Raw genomic sequence first — 20681 nt, forward strand, 5'->3', positions numbered from 1 at the left:
CAAATGGCGGCTATTTACGCTGGTTTCCACCGCATCTGCGCCTGTGTCGACTAAACGAGAGGGTTTTTATATATTTTTTTTTCCACAAGAAACTCTTATCTATATTTACAACGTCTTCTAAGTCTCTTGATATTTAATTTAAAAAAAAATTGTTTGAAAATGTTATTCACCTTTACATCGCATCATTGAGGTAAAGAGATCCCTCATCCAAATTGCTATTGTAATTCGGTCGACCTGGGGGGAGTTTTCCAGACGTTTTTGCCGATTTCGAAAAAAGGACAGGTGCGAAATCAGGTCGGATCTAAGGGATAAGGTCTTGTCAAAAGGATATTCGTAAATTTGCAATTTAACCAGTGAAAGAATGGACAAATGTCACTGTGTGGATTTAAATAGGAAAAACTACTTATTTACTATACCTAAAACTATATAACAATAATAATAGTATCTGTATTTAGAATACAATCAATGTATTATGTATTTCGTCAAGTAGGTGAATATAGATCGTGCAAATGAGGCAGAAAATTACATACAAAATTTATATAATAAAAATATATTAATGGGTAAAATATTTATAAAAACAGTTTTCTAGGAGGGAAAACTTAAAAAATGTTTACATTACTATAGTTCTTTAGCTCTGGGGACATTCTATTGTAGACTCTAATACCGGTTAATTTTTCAAAGAAACTTCCACAGGGTACTGTAATACTTTTTAAAAAACTTCTGGATTCCTCCCGCGTCGGTTTATGCTTAGTCGAAATTGCTGACGTTTCTCCAAGCTTCTTCAGAGCTTGACTGAAACTGGCTCGTATTTTACTCTGTACCTGCTTACATATTGTTTGAGGGGCATAAACACCGTGTCGGATGACTGATTCCCAAATGGGTGACAGGTAGAGACTTGAGTCGCGGTTAAGATTGTTAGGTTGTTTATCGATTTCTATGGACTCCTGGATTTTTTGTTGGTAGAAGAACTTATTACATGCAAGAATGTTAGTTTTATCGAATAAAATTTTATGTCCGGTTTCATGAGTGTGTTCGGCAACAGCTGATGAGTTTATTTGTCTTAGTCGTAAGGCTCTTTCGTGTTCTTTCAGCCTAATTGATATTTTTCGTCCGTTGTCTCCAATGTATTCTTTGCCGCATATGCATGAAATGCTCTAAACTCCTGGGAATTTTGTCTTTGACGGACCGAAGATGCTGAGAGATTTTTGGACAAGTGGTTAATCTGGTTTTGACGTTATACTTCTTTAGAACTTTTGATATGTGGTTAGTGATGTTTAGAATGTAAGGAAGGACCACAGTGGCAAGTGTAGGATTGCTTTCGGGCTCTTTACTTTTGGAAGGTTGTGTTGAAGTAAATTTTTTGATGGAACGCTTAATATCTATAATGTGGAAATTATTAGAGAGAACAGCAGAGGTAAGGTGTTTTAATTCTGTTTTCAGTGACTCGGACTGAGGTACCTAGTTTTATGGCTCGGTAAACAAGAGAGTTGATCACCGATGATTTTTGGGCTGAATGGTAATGTAACCATGTATTAAGGTATCGGTCTGTGTGCGTAGGTTTTCTGTAAACACAATGACCCAATGTTAGGTCTGATTTTCTAGTGATAGGAACATTTAAGAATTGTTATTATAAACAAACAATACATAAGCAAGTACAGAGTAAAATACGAGCCAGTCTCAGTCAAGTTCTGAAGACGCCAACAGGATGATTGGCGAAACGTCAGTAATTTCGACTAAGCAAAAACCGACGCAGGAGGAAGCCAGAAGTTTGCTAATACCGGTGTTCGTAAAATATATTTTTTAATTCTAGTCTATTTTTTTTATGGAGAAACAATCTTTGTTATGTTTATTATAGTCGCGAAAATCTCCGTTTTTTTGTAAGGTATTTTTATTTTTATGTTCCCATAAACAAACTTCTAATATGTATGTATATACACGCTAAAGGCAGTATTTTAAACTCCCGGAAGAGGGGACTATCCGACGACACTGCAGCAATGCACCTTAGGATTTTTTTTTTTTGGGATTTGGAAACTGATGTCGCATAACTTGAATTTCCCGGAAAGGGAACACCTTAGTGTAGTCTCGAATAGTCCAGTCAAAACATTTTTTAATTTTTTTGTTAGGAAACAATAACTATGGAGCTTTGAAGAAAGTAATTGGCATTGAGTTTCCCAAGATAGGATTTTCTCGAGCCTAAGTCCTAAAAATTTAGCGTGCTTTTTTATTTCAACAGCCTCCCCGCTCGACCAGACATTCACAGAGAGATCTTTCTTTGTTTTGTGGGTATTTGAATATCAGTCCGCTTGTTTTTTGGACCTTCAAAAAGAGTTCATTGGTCTTAAACCATATATTTAGCAGTAGATAACAGTCGTCAGCGAACTCTGATTGACCAGAACTAGGAAGGTGAGCAGAAAGTTCATTGATTAAACGGATAAATAAAACAGGGTCAAGCACTGTACCTTGCGGTACGCCTGTATCTACAGATTGGACTTGAGATTTTTCAATTTGATACAAGTTGCCCCTCTCATGCCTTATTTCAATATACTACCGACTATTGGTTAAGAACGATCTGAACCAGTTCAGAGCTATTCCACAAATTCCGTATTGTTCCATCCTATTCAAAAGAATTTTGTGCTTCATACAGTCAAACGCCCTGGTAAGATCACAAAATATCTCAACAGGGTGCTCTCCAGACTCAATATAGTTGATAGCATGCTTCAAAAATGAATGGATTGCTGTTTGGGTTGATCTACCTGTTCTGAAAATATTATTTTTACTTAAATAATCGGTCAAGCGGTCAAGCATGGCGTATTCAATTATTTTAGCAAAGCATTATGTGATTGCTATTGGACGACAATTTTCTGCAGAATGCCTTTCGCCCTTTTTAAAGATGGGAGCCACACGCGAAACTTTCAGGGCTGTAGGAAAACCTTCCTCTGTTAATGATGCATTTATCAGAGAGGTCAATGGACTCAGGATATAGTCGGCACACTTTTCGAATATTGCAAAAGGCACACTAGCAGGGACACAAGAATTTTTGTTGTTTATTTTATAAGTTCGATATTTTCTCTTGAGAGAAGGGTCTAATGGAAGCTTCCAATTATATCTAGAAATGAATTTTTGTGCATGTTAAGTGACTTCTTCATTTTGTCAACTATTTTATTAGGGTTTTCCATAAAAAAGTTGTTCATAAAATTGGCTAATGCTACCGGTTCCTTAATAATATTAACCTTTATCTTAATCTCGAAAATTCTTTGGTCGTTTATTCATTCCATTTATCTCAGACACAATAGACCAAGCAGTTTTATTTTGATTATTTTTCTGCTCATAGTAGCCTTTTTTGTTAAATTTATTAATTTTTCATGTTAATTTTTCTCATATTTATATTTTTCGACGGAAATGCAGCCTTTTTTTTGTTTTTTATTGTAATTAACCTTGTGTTTAGCTTTAAACGTTATACCAGTGCAAACCACTGTCAAGAAACAAAGAAAGGTAAAAAGAAAAGCTTCTTTAAAAGTTATTTTTATTTTAAGTAACGTCACAACTAAGGACGTAATTTTGTTTACTATTTTATTCCATTTTTTTATTTTTATATTTTATTAAAAAAAGGAAAAGAAAAAAAGAGCAACTAGAATTTTTTCATTAGCCTCTTCCAACAAAGTTCGTAGTTTCCCAGAACTTTTTGTTCTATCATCTTATTATAGTCTATTTTATTTTTATTACCAATGATGAAAAAAATAGACATATCATACAGCGTTTAAGAGAGGCAAAAAGAAGCTCTGGATACCAATCATTTAAGTTTATTATATTATCTTTTATTTAATTTTTTCAATTATCAATTATAAAAAAAAAGAAACAATTCCTTTACAAAAGATCCATAACCTTCATTCATTAAAAATAAAAACAAATGTTCCCTCAAACTCAAAACAATGGTTTTTGTGGTTAATTAAGGTTAAAAACAAAAACTTTACTATTCTTTTCGAATGAAGAATATTCAAGAAAGATTAAAGAAATTCTGGGTCATCCTGTTTTTTAGATTTTTTTTTGATTTTCTAGTTCTGCAATTACTATTATTGCTATTTCACCATCAACATTTTTTAAAAAGTAATAATAATTAATTAATAATATTATTTTGTTTGTGTGTGTTATTTGTATATTTATTATTAGTATTCAAAAGGTACATGAAAAAGAGAATAATAAATAAAAGTGATAAATTGAGTCAAGTAAAAAAAAAGAAGTAAAAAATTCAAGTACAATTTAAAATTCGGTAACGCCGAAAATCCAATAATCTTGTTCAGGGTTATTCATTATATTATGACACCCATCTACAGGGTTAATTTTGAACGATAGAAAAAAAATACAATAATTTGAAGATTTTTGCTCTATTATCCTTGTTTTAATTTAATATATATTAGCTTAATGAACGAGATCTTTTTTTGTGTACATTAAAGATATTAAAAGTTTCATCAAAAAATACACTTCACCACAACCTTCCAATGGCAATGAGACCGAAAGCAATCCTACACTTGTCACTGTGGTCTTTAACTGCATTCAAAACATCACTGACCACATATCAACTGTTCTAAAGAAGTATAACATCAAACTTGTGCAAATATCTCTTTTCATCTTCGGTCCGTGAAAGACAAGATTCCATTTCAGATGTCAGGAGTTTACAGCATTCCATGCAAAGAATACATTGGAGAGACCGGAAGAAAAATATCAACTAGACTCAAAGAACACACAATAACAAGTTGGCATCTTCAGGAGAATATTAAAACAGTTTTAATCTTCTCCTGAAGATGCCAACTTGGTTGGCGAAACGCTCGTGAAGTACGCAAAATTGAGTTTCGGTTTGTGGTAAAACGCGTTATTGTGTGTTAGTGCAGTGCCGAAGGTTCCAGTCAAGAGTGTGTTAGAAATGAACCCTGTAGGTGGGTGTCAAAATATAATGAATAATCCGGTATATAGACGCGGAAAATTCGTTGTTTTATTTATTTTATTTTTTTCTATATCTTCTAGTCGTTGACCAAGGCTTTGCGTATTGTTATGTACTTCTGTTGTAATTCTATTATGGGTGTCTCAAAGAGCAATAAATCAAATATTTTGGTTGCCGAAATATCATTATTTTTGTTTTAAAAATTGAACTAGGTGACTTTTACTTGATAAAAATCCATTTATCAAAATAAATAAGAACTAAAAGTTCAGATTTTCACGAAATTATATATTATGACGTGACAATTGTTTCGACAACACCGTGTCTTTATCATTTACATATAATTATATTATTATTATTTCAAAATTTCCTCAATATTGAGGTAGCAGCGTATTTTTGAGTATTTGAGGTCGGGGGCGCACCCGACCCGGACGGCCCGAAAGTCCTATACTCAGAGCACGCATCGAGCCTGAGATCGAAAATTGGCGAATTTTTTATTTGAGGTTTTGAGGAGGTCAAAAGTCAAAAAGTTTGTTATCTCCGAGACCGTCGGGCCGATCGGGACCTAACTCGGTAATGTTCTGTAGAAGGTCGGGGGAGGAAGTACCCCACCTCTCCCCTCCTCCCCCTCAAAAAAAAATTTTGAAAATTTTTCGGCGGCGTCCCTTTTGAAAAATGCTCCCTTCCGCCCTATGGGACCGGGAGGGGCGCCGAATTTTTTTAAGATAGAGAGAGGACGGGGCTTTCGCCTGTATTATTATATAATTTCGTGAAAATCTTAACTTTTAGTTCTTATTTATTTTGATTTTTGTTTTATTGTGGTTATTTTATAATGCCTTGTTTTATATAAGACTAATTATGAAGAAACCTATCGACAACATGTTGGATCGTTGAGAGGTCCTTCCCCCCCCATTTTTACGGGCAACCGTTTCGTCGCGAGTCGACAAGAAGTTGAAAAACGCAACTTCTTCGGCGGGAGTTGCCAATAGATCCGGGCGCATGTTCTGTTAAACAAGCGTTTCAACTAGTCGCTAATGTTATCGGCCCGCTAGGTGCACTTTCGAACAGTTCGCTGCTGGCTCGCCAACTTCGAATAAAGGTAAGTTCGTTGGAAGTTGTGTTGTGCTTGCGGCGTGTCTTCGGACGACTTTCGTGGAGGTGTGGGGCCGACTTTAAAAATTACTTCGGTATTTGTAGTTAATTTCGTTTATTTTTTAGAAATATCTTGTTAAATATTAGAGAACAAAATGAAGCTAACATGTAGGTGCCGTAGAAACTTTTTTTCATGTAAATGCATTAAATTTTTTTGATAGGAAACCTGATTTTTGGGAAATTTACGTTACATTCGAGATCAGTTTGCTGAGGTTTTATATGTTTTATGTTAATATTTTTTTATACTAGGCGTTTCAAAACAAGATTGCTTTCGACATTGGGGGCGGGGAGGTTTCTTGTCCTAGAAGGACGCATTGTTGGAACTTTCGCAAAATCAATGTAATTTAATTGTGGATGCACCCTGGACGAAGTGTCTTTCACATCTCGACGAACTTCAAAGTTACGGCTAACTTTGGTAAATCCGAAAGTTTTTACAAATCTGGCGCATCCTCTACGATAAACGAAACTTGAAACTCTCTTTGGACACTGTTTAAGCCAAATTATGTTTTATAGTTTTTCATCTACGGCTAATAATTCACCCACAAAAACGGCAATTTTTTGAGGGTCTCTTTGTTTTTTTCTTTGCAAATAATCGACACACTCTGTACATAATCCAAAAATGCCGCAAGTAAAAGTGATAGCCCTAGATCTCCCACGCTTCCCGGTATATGAATTTTTTCAATGGGATATGTAGTTTTCCAGAAAATACCTCTTTTCTGAAATCATGCAGTACACCGTAATGACATCATCGCGTCTAGAATAAGTCTGAGATATTGCGAGTTTCAAATGGATTTTTTCAAATATCTCGAGCAGCGTTGATGCGGCCTATAACAGTGTTTGAAGGGATTAGCTATTTTGTAAGAATTTTGATTTACAATTAATAATTTACTCTGGATTTTTACTAATAACTAAAACACCTTGTATATAATCAAAAAAATGCGTGAAACAAAAGCTATAGCGCCAGATCTCCCACGTTTTGGAGGAAAAGATGTTTTTCTGGAAGCCAAGATAATAAAAAAAAAATAAAAAATTAAAAAAAAATACATTGCGTCATTTAATTTAAAGGGTCTAAATGCTGGTCCGGGCTTCTACTTCTCTCCCAAGTCTGAAGTCGGCAGCTGCAAATTCGAGGCACTTGTTACGTTTTTTAATATTGCAAAATATTAAAAAAACTAAAATACAAATGTTTTAGCTGTCCATACGAGCTATATCGTCATGTAAAAGAAACTGACATCTAAAACAGATTTCAAATTATTACCAATTTTCAAAAATAGAGGGACCCATTTTTCATTTTTTTTTAACTTGTGGCGCACCCTGTATATTTTTGAAAAATTGTCAAGAATAAAAGTTTATGGAGCCGTATCCTCTGCGTCTTCTGGTTTAAGAGTTTTTTCGGCATTGTAAACGGTTTTTGAAAAATAGTCTTTTTTGTAGACCCTTGCACACGCAATTTTTAATTTTTTTAAAATACTTCCCGACCCACCAGCCCTCCCATTTTCAATAGGTTCCGTCAAGGGGCAAAGCTGCATATACTTGCCAAATATGAAGTCGATTGCTTCAAATTTCCGACACTTATCGTGTTTCATAGCAATGTCCAAAAAGCAGTCGAAAATCGCGAAAAAAAGATGGATGGAGCTTTCGGATCGAGGCCATTTCTTACAAGCTTATGTATCTCATGGAGGGTTAAAAAGGTGGCAAATTACAATTTTGTAGCTCAATTCGAAAGTTATTCAGGAAAAACCAAAAGACGAGAACGGAGAACGGACAGACAAAATAAAATTTCGAAAAGTTCGATTTCATCGATTTTCGAAAGTATATGAGAAATATGTTTAGTATCCTAAATTTCCAGATATCACCTTCAAATTTAGCAGAGAAGTAAAAGTCCGTGTCCACCTTGAAACGGTAGAGATTGGGTGCAATCAAATTTTACCAAGTATGTTTTAATAATTTTTGAATTTCTTTTTTCTTTGTTTTCCTCCATAATCGTTCACCCGATCGCCAAAATTCTTGAACCAGTAGACGCGGAAGATCCAGTGCAATAACATTTATTTTAGGCATTTTTTCGATTGTATACAGGGTTTTCAAATTATAGCCAAAAATCTAAAAGACGTAGAAAATTGCTCTTTTACACAGTAAATTATTAGCCGAAACTCAAAAATCGTAAAAAATATGGCTAATAGGCCGCATCAATAGCTACAATTTTTGTATTTACGGTTTTTGTCTATCACATACGCTGCTAGGGATATTTGAAAAAATCCATATCCATATATCGCGATTTGTTATTACGGCGAACTGCATGGTTTCAGAAAAAACTCATTCTCTCTAAAACCATTTACGATTTTCAAGAAATTCTTGTACCAGGAAACCTGGAAGGCCCAGGGCTATAACCTGAACATTGTCTAAATGATATACAGGGTGTGTCGTTTATGGGCAAAAAATCTCAAAAATTTCCCTTTTTGTTGGTAAATTATTGGCGATAAATGTAAAACCGTTAAAGATGGGATAATTTTACTGTATCGTAAACTGTGTCGCGAGAGAGTTTCAGGTTTCGTCAATTATACAGGGCGCGAAGAAATATCATTCGACAACTCTATTATTTGTCCAAAATTTAAATATTTACCGATGTTTGCTGCAACTTTGAAGTTCGACGGACATTTTATACACACGAAACCGCGTGTGGTTAATTCTTTTTATAATATAAAGCCGTTTCGCGCTAGGCCCTACGAACTTGCCCGATTTTTCGAAAGCAATCTTGTTTAGTTTTAACCCCGTCAAGTTTCCACTTCGTATTCAATTTTGAATATTTCAAATTTTGAAAATGTGCCGCGAACGTAATGATCGTCCGTTTGGTAAAGGATTTTAATAATATGTCTCGTTTTAAAATTGTTCTAAGGTAAAAAACAAATTTCCTTAATTCGACTTAACGCATTACCTGTTCCACGGAGCGCGATCAACGTAAAAATAAAAACGAAAAAAACAAAAATAAGGCGTAGAATGAAACTGGAAGAAAATTGACTTTTGAATTCGGCGGGATGTTTTTTCGTGCGGCGGTCCCATCGGGGCACTTCTCGAGGGGGTAGGAGGGTGAATATTTTAAAACGGCAAACAGGGAAGTCGCCCGTAATCTTTTTCCGGGCGCATTAAAACTCGGAAGTTACACTCACTAGGTTTAATGAGATTGTTTTCCAAATATGCGAAGACGAAGCAATTAATTAAATTTGGGAACGTGTTTGTCACGTCGCCTAAATATAAAAATTTTAGCCGTAGATTTTTTTTTCAATTTTCCATGTTTATTTTGTAAAAGTAATTTGTTTTTGGTTTAATTAAGGTTTAAAAAAAACTATTAACGCATATACGTCGTTCTATCAAAAAATATTTATTTATTCATTAAAATTAATGTTGCTGATTTTTTTGTAATTTTTATTCCTATTACAATGATGTTTGACAAATCCGCAAAAATAGGAAGTTTTTATAGAATTTCAAAGAGTGCCCCTAGTGACAAATAAAAATATGTTTATGTTTAGCATATTAGTAAACATATGTATTTGATGGATGAATTATTGTCCAAGTCATTATTGCTAAAATGGTTTCTCGCGAATTTAGCATGAATGAAAGGAGTGATATGCTTGAAGTATACTTTCTGAATAATAAAAGTGCAGCAGCAGCTCCTCGTCAGTATATTAGACTTTAGCCAGAGCGCCAAGCTCCGATATTTCTAAGGTCTGCAAAGGAATTTGCAAAAAACGGTAACGTATTAAATGTTAAAAATGTATGCCGGAATCATAATGTTAGGATTCTATGAAGCACATCCAGTTTCCTCTACAACTAGAGTGGACCAATCCACTCAGTTTTGAAAGAATATAAATATAAGTGCAGAACAATGTCACAGGGGGACCAGTTGAGAATAATAACTTTTTGAAAAACATTTTACAGAGTGAAGAAAGTTCGTTCACTACAAGAAAGGGTTGTAATAGACAAAATACGCGATATTGGTCTCCAAATAATCCCAGACAAATACACGAAATAAAAACCTAGGGGTCCCAATCAATGAATGTATGGTGTGGTGTCATAGGTGGGCATATTTTTGGTCCGATATTTATAGATCATAAGTTAGCTGGAGATCGTTATTTGCAACTATTAGAGCACTAAATATATCAGCAAGACGGTTCCTCTCATCACAATGTTATGCAAATTAAAAATGCACGCTGTTATAATATATTACTTTATCACAGATGTAATCAGGTAATAGTTTATTTCTTAACTTGTACATAACAATATTTGGGTCATAAATAATTCCTTGTTTAACCGTCATGACACTAACAACATTTGACATTAGGTTTACAGGAGTGCGGAGCAAAATTTGAGATGAGGTATTTGGTGTACATGGAAAGACTATGGCCTATTCTACATATAAATCCTACTTTTTGAGAAAAATTTCTCATTACATAATCAGCATGCGGCCGTAGGGTTAGTTCTGAATCTAACTTGACTTCAAGGTACTTAATTTTACACAATTTTTGTTTTTTCCCAAAAATACAAAATTTAGACTTTGACGTGTTAAGTTTATGTTTACATAACCATTCATATATTAGGTTCAAATCTGCGAATGATTCTATTTTACTATCGTTAATTACCTTAACTGTGTCATTAATATACAATAGGAATAATAGAGGCCCCAGTACAGTTCCTTGCGGCACTCCATACATTGTATCTACAGTATCAGAAACACTATTTTTGAATCTAACTTTTTGGGTTCTGTTCAGCTTTCATCAAAATCTATTTACTTATCTGGTTTTTCCTTCCTGTGAGCTTATTTTTTAACGGATTTTGAAAATTTTGAAGTCGAAATGTTGCAAACAATGCACCGGTTTTAAAAAGTTTTTGTTCCTACCAGGGTGCTATTTGAGAAACTAACTTATGAAAAAATATGGATTGGGCCATTTAAAATTTGAAAGTTACTGTCGTTTCCGCTCAAACCGGAAGTGCAACCGTTGACAACATATTGTTAAAAAATTGGACATTCAGCTTTTGTGTCACCGGGATATGTTTGCTTCATAGCTAAAAAACGATTATAGTAAGTGAAAAACAAATTACGCCACTGGATTCTAGGGAAAAAAACCTAAACGTACGTTTTCTCCTATATCTGTATCTGAAACACCAAGAGAGAGTTTGGGTTAGTTTTAGTTGCATTTGATAGGCTTCGAAGCGTGACGTAAATTATAACAGATCGTTTTTTTTTAAGGTCGCCGATTATCGCGAGTCATCTGAAGAATACTTTGTCTCCCGTGCGATAATCAATCAAAACCGTTTTAAAAAATAATGGAGCGTTCATTTTTTCATTCGAAACTGTGAATTTATTCCCAAATTTGTTACTAAATTTATATAATTTGGATGGGGGTCATCGAGATCGTGTGGGAGGGCCACACCTGCCACCAACATCAAGTTCAGTCGCATCTGTCGCAGCTATTGAGACATCACGGGCCATTTGATAAGCTGAAAATATATTGCGTTACGCATGAATGAAAATCGAATATCGAAAGAACGCTCAAAGTGTTCGTTTAAGTTGTTAACTTTACTATTTATATACACATTTTTACTATTCGACCGAATTTCATAATTTTTTGCCAGTTTTTTAAAAAGATTGCTTTCGAAAAATCGTCGCTGGGCGTGGCATGTTCGTCGCAAATAGCGCGAATCATGTTTTTATTTTAAAAAGAAGGCGTTTCGCGGATTCTTGTCCTAGAGGGACGCATTGTTTTTCTGTCGTGCTCCTGCGGGCCAGTATGGAACTTTCGCAAAATACATGTAATTTTATTTTGAATACACCCATATTTCAGTTTTTTTGAATTTGCGGCACACTCTGTATATTTTTCAAAAAATGTCGAGAATAAAAGTTGGGTCTCGTAAACGGTTTTTGAAAAATGGTCTTTTTTGTAGACCCTTGCTCACGTGATTTTTATTTTTAAAAAAATACTTGCCGACCCCCCTGCTCCCCATTTTAAAATATGAATTCGATTGCTTCAAATTTCGAACACTTATCGTGTTTCATAGCAATGTTCAAAAAACAGTCGAAAATCGCGAAAAAAAGATGGATACCGGCGTCAGATCAGGGATAGTTCTTATAAGCTTATGTATCTCGTGCAGGGTTAAAAAGGAGCCGAATTTCAAAAAAGCAAAAGACGAGAACGGAGAACGCACAGACAAAAAAAAAATATTTTTTTTTTGACGCTGATCATTTCTGTACCAAAATTGCTGATTTCACGGCCGTATTCATAAAAGTTCTTTTTTTCACCCACTTTTTAAGGGTTCAGTTTTGTGCAATGAGGTTCAGTTGTATGTAAACACACTGAGTTGACATATTTTTCTTGTTTTAGTCATATCCAGCACGGCGGTACAGTGTTTGAATCAAAAAATCTTCATTATCTCCTTTTGCAGAAAATTATTTAAAAATTATTTGATATCCGGTGTAACAATTGTTAATACCATAAATAGCCACAGTAACTTCTTCAATTACATTCATTTTTTCTTGAAGATATACGTGCTCTTTATCCGTTAATGAGGCACAATATTTTTTTTATGTTTGGTTCTTCGAAAATAGCTTGAAAGGTTCTACTTTTCCTTGGTTATAAAAATCTGAAGTGTAATCGGAAGCAGTTTGTGCACGAAAAGCAAGTAGAGCTAGGCCTAGACCAAGTCTGTACAACTGATGCAATTAAAGTAATTGCTATTCCGTTTTTTACTTATGAAAATATTCATTCTGTTAGTAAACACGTTGTTTATTACTTTCAAAATTGAAAATGAGGAAGTAAAAGTTCGTTTTGGGTAAAAATGGACTTGATAATTGATTTTAATAAAAAATCTTATGAACATTGTTCTTTGAAGTGATCGTTTCGACGATTAATAGGTTTTAAATATACCCACTTAGTTTCAAGGTTATCAGTTCGCTTTGTTAATTGTTAAAAAAATGTTTTCCTTGGTAACGTGGATAGATAAAACTAAAAACTCTGGAATTTGGCCTGCGACCTCGTTAAGTAAAAAACGGAATAGCAATGACTTTAATTGCATCAATTGTCCCGAATTGGTATCAAAATTAAACACTGCAGCTTTTTATAACAAAGGAAAAGTAGGATCAAGCTAGTTTCGAAGAACAAAACATACCAAAAATATTGTGCTTCATTAATGGATGAAACGGAACTTGTAAAAAAATTTCTCTAGCAGCTTAACTGAATATAAGGCTTGTTGAATGACTGGTGGTGGTCCCAGATCAACTTCTTTATCTTCTTCTTCTTCTTGGTGCGATTCCTCACCTCTTCTTGCTTGTTGCTTGTTGAAATATGGCTTCCTCCGTCAAGTTTGCTGTTGTAGGCAAATACTGATATATCACCATAAAATCTTGCTCCTCACTTGTAAAGGAAACTGTTGTTTGGAACTGCTTTATCCACTCGCTTAGTGGCTGATCATCTTCCAACTCCTGTTCGCATTCTGTTTCGGTAATAAGTCCTGCATGACGATAGGTGTGTCACCTCTTTCCACGCTTTACTAATAAATTTGACTGCATCTAGCATATTAATGGACTCGATCATTTCTATTAAAATGTTTTTCCTGTATCGACTCTTAAGACTTTTATTACGTTCTGGTCCATAGGCTGTAATACACTTGTTGTTTTGGCTGGTTGACACTACCAAAACTACAAAAACCGCTTTTGGTTAGTTTGGGCGTATCTTGTTTATGTTATTTTAAATGGAACACCCTGTATGTATCGACATTTTTGGAATCTTTGGTTGTCACTTTTTTGAGAAACTCCTATTCGAATTTTGCATAGTTTAGGCAGAAATTGAGGTTAAGTGTTTTTTTTTCATATTGTGATTGGCCCCGTATAACATGGTGTTGTGACGCTACTGATCCAGGTATTGCAACGAAAATTTAACCTCAGACTATGGAGGTGATGCACTTCTCAACCAGTTTGACAGGTGCGCCTCAGATTATACAGGGTGTCGCAAATAGGTGGTGCCGTCTTGATGAATTCAATTAACAAAATCTCAGAATCAATCTCAGATATCAATTCTAGGACCAAAAATAAGGTAAGTTTGCAATTTATACAAAAGGAGGCAAGGCTGCGGGTCCGGATGAAATCCCAATCGAATTAATAAAACTCATTGATGAAGATGTAATTGATGTCTTGACTGACCTGTTTAACACCATATATCGGACGCGCACAATACCTAGACAGTGGCTCCATTCGACCACAACTTGTGCTGATCATCGAACCATATCTCTAATGAGTCATACACTAAAGGTGTTCCTTAAAATTATTCACAATCGTATTTTCAGAACCCTTGAAACGGATATGAGTAACACCCAGTTTGGTTTTAGAAATGGAATGGGTACAAGAGAGGCACTGTTTGGTACAAACGTGTTGGCTCAAAGATGTCTCGATATGAACCAAGGTATATACCTGGGGTTCATTGATTTCGAGAAAGCCTTCGATAAGGTGAAACATGAAAAACTAATAGAGATTCTAATAGCTAAAAACATTGACAAGTGCGACATCAATATAATATCAACACTGTATTGGAACCAAACAGCTAGGATCAGGTTAGACGATTAATATACCGAGGACATCCAAATACTGACGGACGTACGACAGGGCTGTGTTCTGTCGCCTTTGCTCTTTAATGTCTATAGTGAGGCCATATTCCGGGAGGCGTTGGATGATTGCTCAGAGAGGATAAAGATAAATGGCGAAGTTCTCAACAACTTTCGAATCGCCGATGACGCAGACAACAGATAACATCGACGATTTGCAAAATCTAATGCATAAATACTGCAACAAATACGGGTTAAAGATCAACCTTAACAAAACAAAAATTATGGTCACCACTAAATCACCACGCATAAACTGCCACTTACTTATAAACAACACCATCATCGAAAGAGTGGACTCATACAAATACTTGGGAACGTGGATGACCTCGGGCATTGACCACACCAAGGAAATAAAAACCCGAATTGAAGCAGCACGAACAGCGTTTGTCAGGCTTAAAAAGTTCTTCACCAACAGAGATCCAAGTTTGACTCTGCGGCTAAGAATGCTCAGGTGTTATGCGTTTTCCGTCCTTTTGTATGGTATGGAAGCATGGACGCTGAAGCAGGTGCATATAAATAAACTGGTCGCATTTGAGCTCTGGCGTTACAGAACGATCCTGAGGATATCGTGGACGGAAAGGGTCTCAAATGCTGAGGTGCACAGAAGGATGAGATGTGAACCGGGAATTCTGGTGACAATCAAAAAACGAAAACTTGAATACATGGGACATCTAATGAGGGGCCCGAGATATGGCTTGCTACAACTAATTATTCGGGGAATATCCGAGGAAAAGGAAGTGTCGGAAGGCGAAAAATATCCTGGCTGAGAAATCGAGCTGTTTAGAACGGCTGTCAACAGGGTCCGCATTGCCATGATGGTTTCCAACCTTCGATAGAAGATGGAATTTTAAGAAGAAGTAATTTATCTTATATTTGAATTATACTTACTTTTTGAGATATTCGAGGTATAAAATAACACCCATATAATTTCTTGTTTAATTTAAAACTGCCCACATTACGTCACAAACACATGATCCTACTTCTTTTAAACATATAATACTCCAGACATTCGAATAAAACCTATTGCTAACAATACAGTTTTAATTAAACTTCAGAATTCATATTTAGAGAATCATTTCATAGTTTTTATTATCTAGACTGACTGAAAATAGCAAATAACAAAATCAAGTAATTAAAAACTAACGCTAATACACTTTTGTCCAAAAATTTTCGCAAATAAGCAATAATAAACAAATAATCTCGATAATTTCAAGGCGCATTTACTTGGAAAATGTGTTTTTTTGCAAATAAACAATGTACAGAGTTTTTTTTTATCAAATCTTGCACATGCCTATCTGATCCAATAAAAAACTTTAAAAATAAATTATCCGTTATGCTAACGGGTGATTCAATAAGAGTTTCCACATTACAATCTGAAATATTTTTGAAACGCCACTGTATTTGTTTATTATCATATGAGATTTCTAACCTCAAAACATAAACAAAATTAGTCATGGAGCAATATAGGACCGAACAACGTGTAAAAATTGTGCAAGCCTATTGTGACCAAGGAAAAATGCATTTCGAGCTCTACGTGAATTTTTCGGCGCTCAAGATCGATCTTCCGAGAGGACAATTTTTTAATGTGGTTTAAAAATTTGAGCAAACTAGATCTGTAACTAACCTCAAAGTCCCTCAACGTGCTCGTGCTCGAAAATCCAAGAGAGATTGTTCAAAAAGCAATGCATCCTCAAAAAGTGACTGTTTGGTGCGGAGGAATAATTAGCCCTTTTTTTTCGATGATAATGGGGAGAACGCTGTATAGAAATAAACCAAACACTATTCCAGAGCTGAAACGGGAGATTAGACGCGAAATACCCGGCATAGAACCTGAATTGATTCAAAAAGTGATAGGAAATTTCAATCAACGAATTACGTCATGCCATATGAGTCGCGGTGGTCATTTGAATGATATCATCTTTCATACCTAATTGTAATCCACTAATCTAAAATGGCAAATAAAAATGTTTGTATATTTTTATATTTTTCCGAGTTTTTTTTATTATTTTAATGTGGAAACCCTTATTGAATCACCCTTTACCGTTCTGTCCAACGCAAATTAGATGAGTAGAAAAATAATGCTTTTTGTATCGATTGTTTCGGGCAGTGTATTTCGCAAAGTGCCAGAATGCGTTTTCTTAAAGGGCTTATCGTTCGAGTTATTGGAACACGATATCTTCGACCTTTTCGCGGCATGGATTGGGCAAAGCCGTAACGTCGGAGTGGATTATCCACGAAGAAAGTTGAAATGTTTCTGATTAGATTTCGGCTAGAAATTTTTGAATTTCTCGAAACAAGTCTCTCCCTAAATTTAATGTCGATGGCAATTTGGGAGAATAACTTCTTTGTGTTTCGTTTTCTTCGTTTCGGAAAGCTTTTCGCTCTCCATACCTTTGGCGAAACCCATTTATACTTCTCAGTTTCTAATGTCGCCAATTACCAACTATACACTGGATCATCTATTCAAAATTGAAATTTGAAATTCAAAAAATCAGTTCTGGTTAACAATTAACGATACTCCCCTCTAATTTCCTCTAAACATCGTTTTTTTTTTCAGCAAGCTACTGAAAAAATCTTATGGTACTTAAAAACTAATTTATTCTTATAGATACTACTTTGCGACTCTATAGTGTTGTCTTAGATGAACCACCGTGCTAGTGTTGTTAAATTGGATTTCTTCTTGATGTGCCATATCCGTTTTTTATCGAATGTTAACAATCATATTGGCTATCAATATTTTATTTACCTCGTATTAGTTGATTGTCAGCACCACTGTCGTAGCTTTTTCAGCCAAGACGTTCTGCTTTTTACTGGGCCTCCTCTTGCCTCAATCTTGCCCTGAATGATCAAATACAGAATGTCGTATGTTTCAGTATATCTTATAACATGGCCGCAGTTTGAGAATTTCTAAATTTTGATGTTAGTAATTATTTCTTTATCTTTCTTCATTCTGTTCATGACTTCTACGTCAGTGACCCGAACCATCCAACTTATCTTCAAAATGTGCCTGTACAGGGTGGTCCAAATTCGAGGGACCTCTATGTCAAAAACTGAAAACCGCATCGTGATATGTCAAGGCGTTTTTGAGCTACAGGGTGATTCTCAAAAATGCGTGGTTTTAAATGCCCCCTATAACTTTTTTAATTGCACCAATCGAATTTTGGGAAATTTTTTGTTTAGAGCTTTTAGTTTCGGAGATATCACACAAAGTTATATTTCTTTAAATACCCCCATTTTTTCTAAAAAATCAGTTTTCTAATAACATTTCCTGTGGAACGATGTGCAAAAAGTCATGTTGAAAGTATAGCTCATTCTTTTGCTGAAGTGGCAAATTGTCGATAAACGGAATTATCTGCTCTTCTAGAATTTGTTGGTATCTTTCGGCATTTAAATTTCCATAAAAAATATATGGCCCAATAATTTGTCCTTTGTAGATGCCTATCCATACCTTAAAACTGAATTTTCCCTGGTTCGCTTGTTCCACCTTAATATGGGGATTTTGCTGTTTGCCGTAATGGCAGTTATATCACTAAAAATCGTTGCCTCATCCGTCCAAGTAACTTTCCCGACAAAATCGGGATCTTCTTGGCATTTCTTTAGGTACCACCTGCAAAGTGCACGTCAAAATATTTTTTCTCTCCATAGCCCTGGTGGATGTATTCGGGTTAATTTCTATTTCTCACAAAACCGTTAGTTCTTCCAACTCTCTATCTCTGCCTAGGCTAATAAAGTGCCCACCCTGTACGTATATATTTGAGATGCTACTGACAAATTCAATCGCAGTATCCGAAAACGTACATGAGAGATAAAAGTATAGTTTATTACTCGAGAATAACATCTACTGGTAATTTTTTGACAGTTCAATATGGCAGCGGATTATGTCGAAAAGTTTTGGACGTTTATAATAACATATCGTTTTTTCGACAGTGTGATTTTTATTTGTTTACACATTCATTCAGTAGTAATTGCTTTAATTAATATCTTAAAAGTTGTTAAAGAGTCACATTTTATTTCATGTGGAGGGCGATTAGAGACTTGCAGCCCCAGTATACAAGGTGATCTAGATAAAATTTTATACTGTCTGGCGTTGAAAGTACGAATATCTTTATTTTGAGTAAAATTTAACATTTTCACACTGAGCTACTGGGCAATCAGACATTGAGTCTAGAATATTTTCTGAGGATTATGGGAACTTATCGGGGTTTAAAAACAAAATATTACTGTTAAACCAGCTAGGTATTGACGTTGTCACAATATATCGTTGAATTTAATCTGCATTTAAAAATCACACCTTTTTGTAGAAATGGCTTTTTACATCACTGACATAGAACGTAAATAGAACAGAACCTAAAACCGATATCAATATCAACTACAGACGAATTAATCCGACGACAGAAATTTTGTCATTACAAAAACTGACAAACTGTTATATAGGCAACACGCTTTTCAGCAAACGATTAGAAGCAATAGGAAAACGCCGCCTAGATTAATATCGCACAAGTTCGCAGAACTATTAGGACAATTACACGAGAATTGGGTCGTTAAAAAATATGCTCACGTATATGTATAATTTTTCCGTGTGCGAGTTCCCAGAAGAAATAACATTAGCCTATTATACATTCCTAATCAGTATAATTTTATCTACATCTCCCGTTACAGTCCACGCTATTTGTAATATATTCCGGTTAGCGGGGATAGAAAAGCTCTCAACTTAATAAAAACAACGCGATATATTTATACGCGTGAGGTTGCGTCGAAGTATTTCTTAATTGGGTCGATGATTTGCACCCAGAGACCACCGACCACAATTGCTATCGCACGATAATGAACGATATTAAAAATTTCGTAATCGTATTGATTTGATATTGTTACGTTTCTTCATGCCCACTGGTTTTCAAATAATTAACCTTTTAATCCCGTTTAAACAGTTAAAAAAATTAATAAAACATTTTTCAAAGAAATTTCCAGGGGCTACTGTAATACCATTTGCAAAACTTCTCTATTCCTCCTGCGTCGGTTTTTGTTGACTCGAACTTGCTGACGTTTCGCCAATCATCCTGTTGACTTCTTCAGAGCTTGACTGGAACTGGCTCGCATTTCACTCGATAGAAAATTACGGAAACGCTACGTGGATGATACTTTTATTTGGCCTCATGATCAGGAATCCCTAGCAGATGTTCTTAGACATTGAAACGCTATACGTCCTAACCTACGTTTTACCATTGAAATAGAAACTAATAACAACTTCCCATATATTCAAGACATCGCTGACCACCTATCAAAAGTTCTAAAGAAATATAACGTCAAAACCAGATTTACCACTTGTCCAAAAATCTCTCAACATCTTCGATCCGTCAAAGACAAAATTCCATTTGAGATGCCAGGAGTTTACAGCATTTCATGCATATGCGGCAAAGAATACATTGGAGAGACCGGACGAAAAATATCAACTAGGCTCAACGAACATGAAAAACTCTTAAGACTAACACAATCACGAAACCGGACATAAAATGTTGTTCGATAAAACTAAAATTTCTTCTACCAACGAAAAATCCGAGAGTGTATAGAAATATATAAGCAATCTTAACCGCGACTCGGGTCTCTACATGTCACCAATATGGCAATCAGTTATCCGAGATGGTGTTTATCCTCCTCATTTAGCTCCGCCCCCCTCAAACAACATCAACGTAGGAACAGGGTAAAATGCATGCCAGTTTCAGTCAAGCTCTGAAGATCTTGCTCCTCTTGACGCTCTGAAGGTAGTTCGTGTCAACAAAAACGGATGAAGGAGGAATCCAGAAGTTTTGTAAACATTGACATTGTTCTACACAGTTTTTGAGTTTTACTAAATTTAATAATCCTCAAAATCCAACTTGTTTTGGAGTTTTGCGTTCTTTCATTATTCTATTGGGTTATTGGTTCATTATTTGACATCTTCAAGATATTACTG

General features: G+C 35.2%; 1 protein-coding gene across 2 annotated transcripts in view; it reads left to right on the forward strand.

Moving 5' to 3' along the window:
- Positions 1-5906: 5906 nt before the first annotated feature.
- Positions 5907-20681, forward strand: part of LOC132698527 (uncharacterized) — a 50099-nt gene continuing 35324 nt past the window's right edge. For both annotated transcript variants that reach the window (XM_060664650.1, XM_060664651.1), the window contains exon 1: positions 5907-6032. The gene's annotated coding sequence lies outside the window, so the exon portion shown is untranslated. The remainder of the gene's footprint in view (positions 6033-20681) is intronic.

Source organism: Cylas formicarius, unplaced genomic scaffold (assembly GCF_029955315.1).
Source record: "Cylas formicarius isolate icCylForm1 unplaced genomic scaffold, icCylForm1.1 PGA_scaffold_2__14_contigs__length_35257938, whole genome shotgun sequence".
NCBI classification, from domain to species: Eukaryota; Metazoa; Arthropoda; class Insecta; order Coleoptera; family Brentidae; genus Cylas; species Cylas formicarius.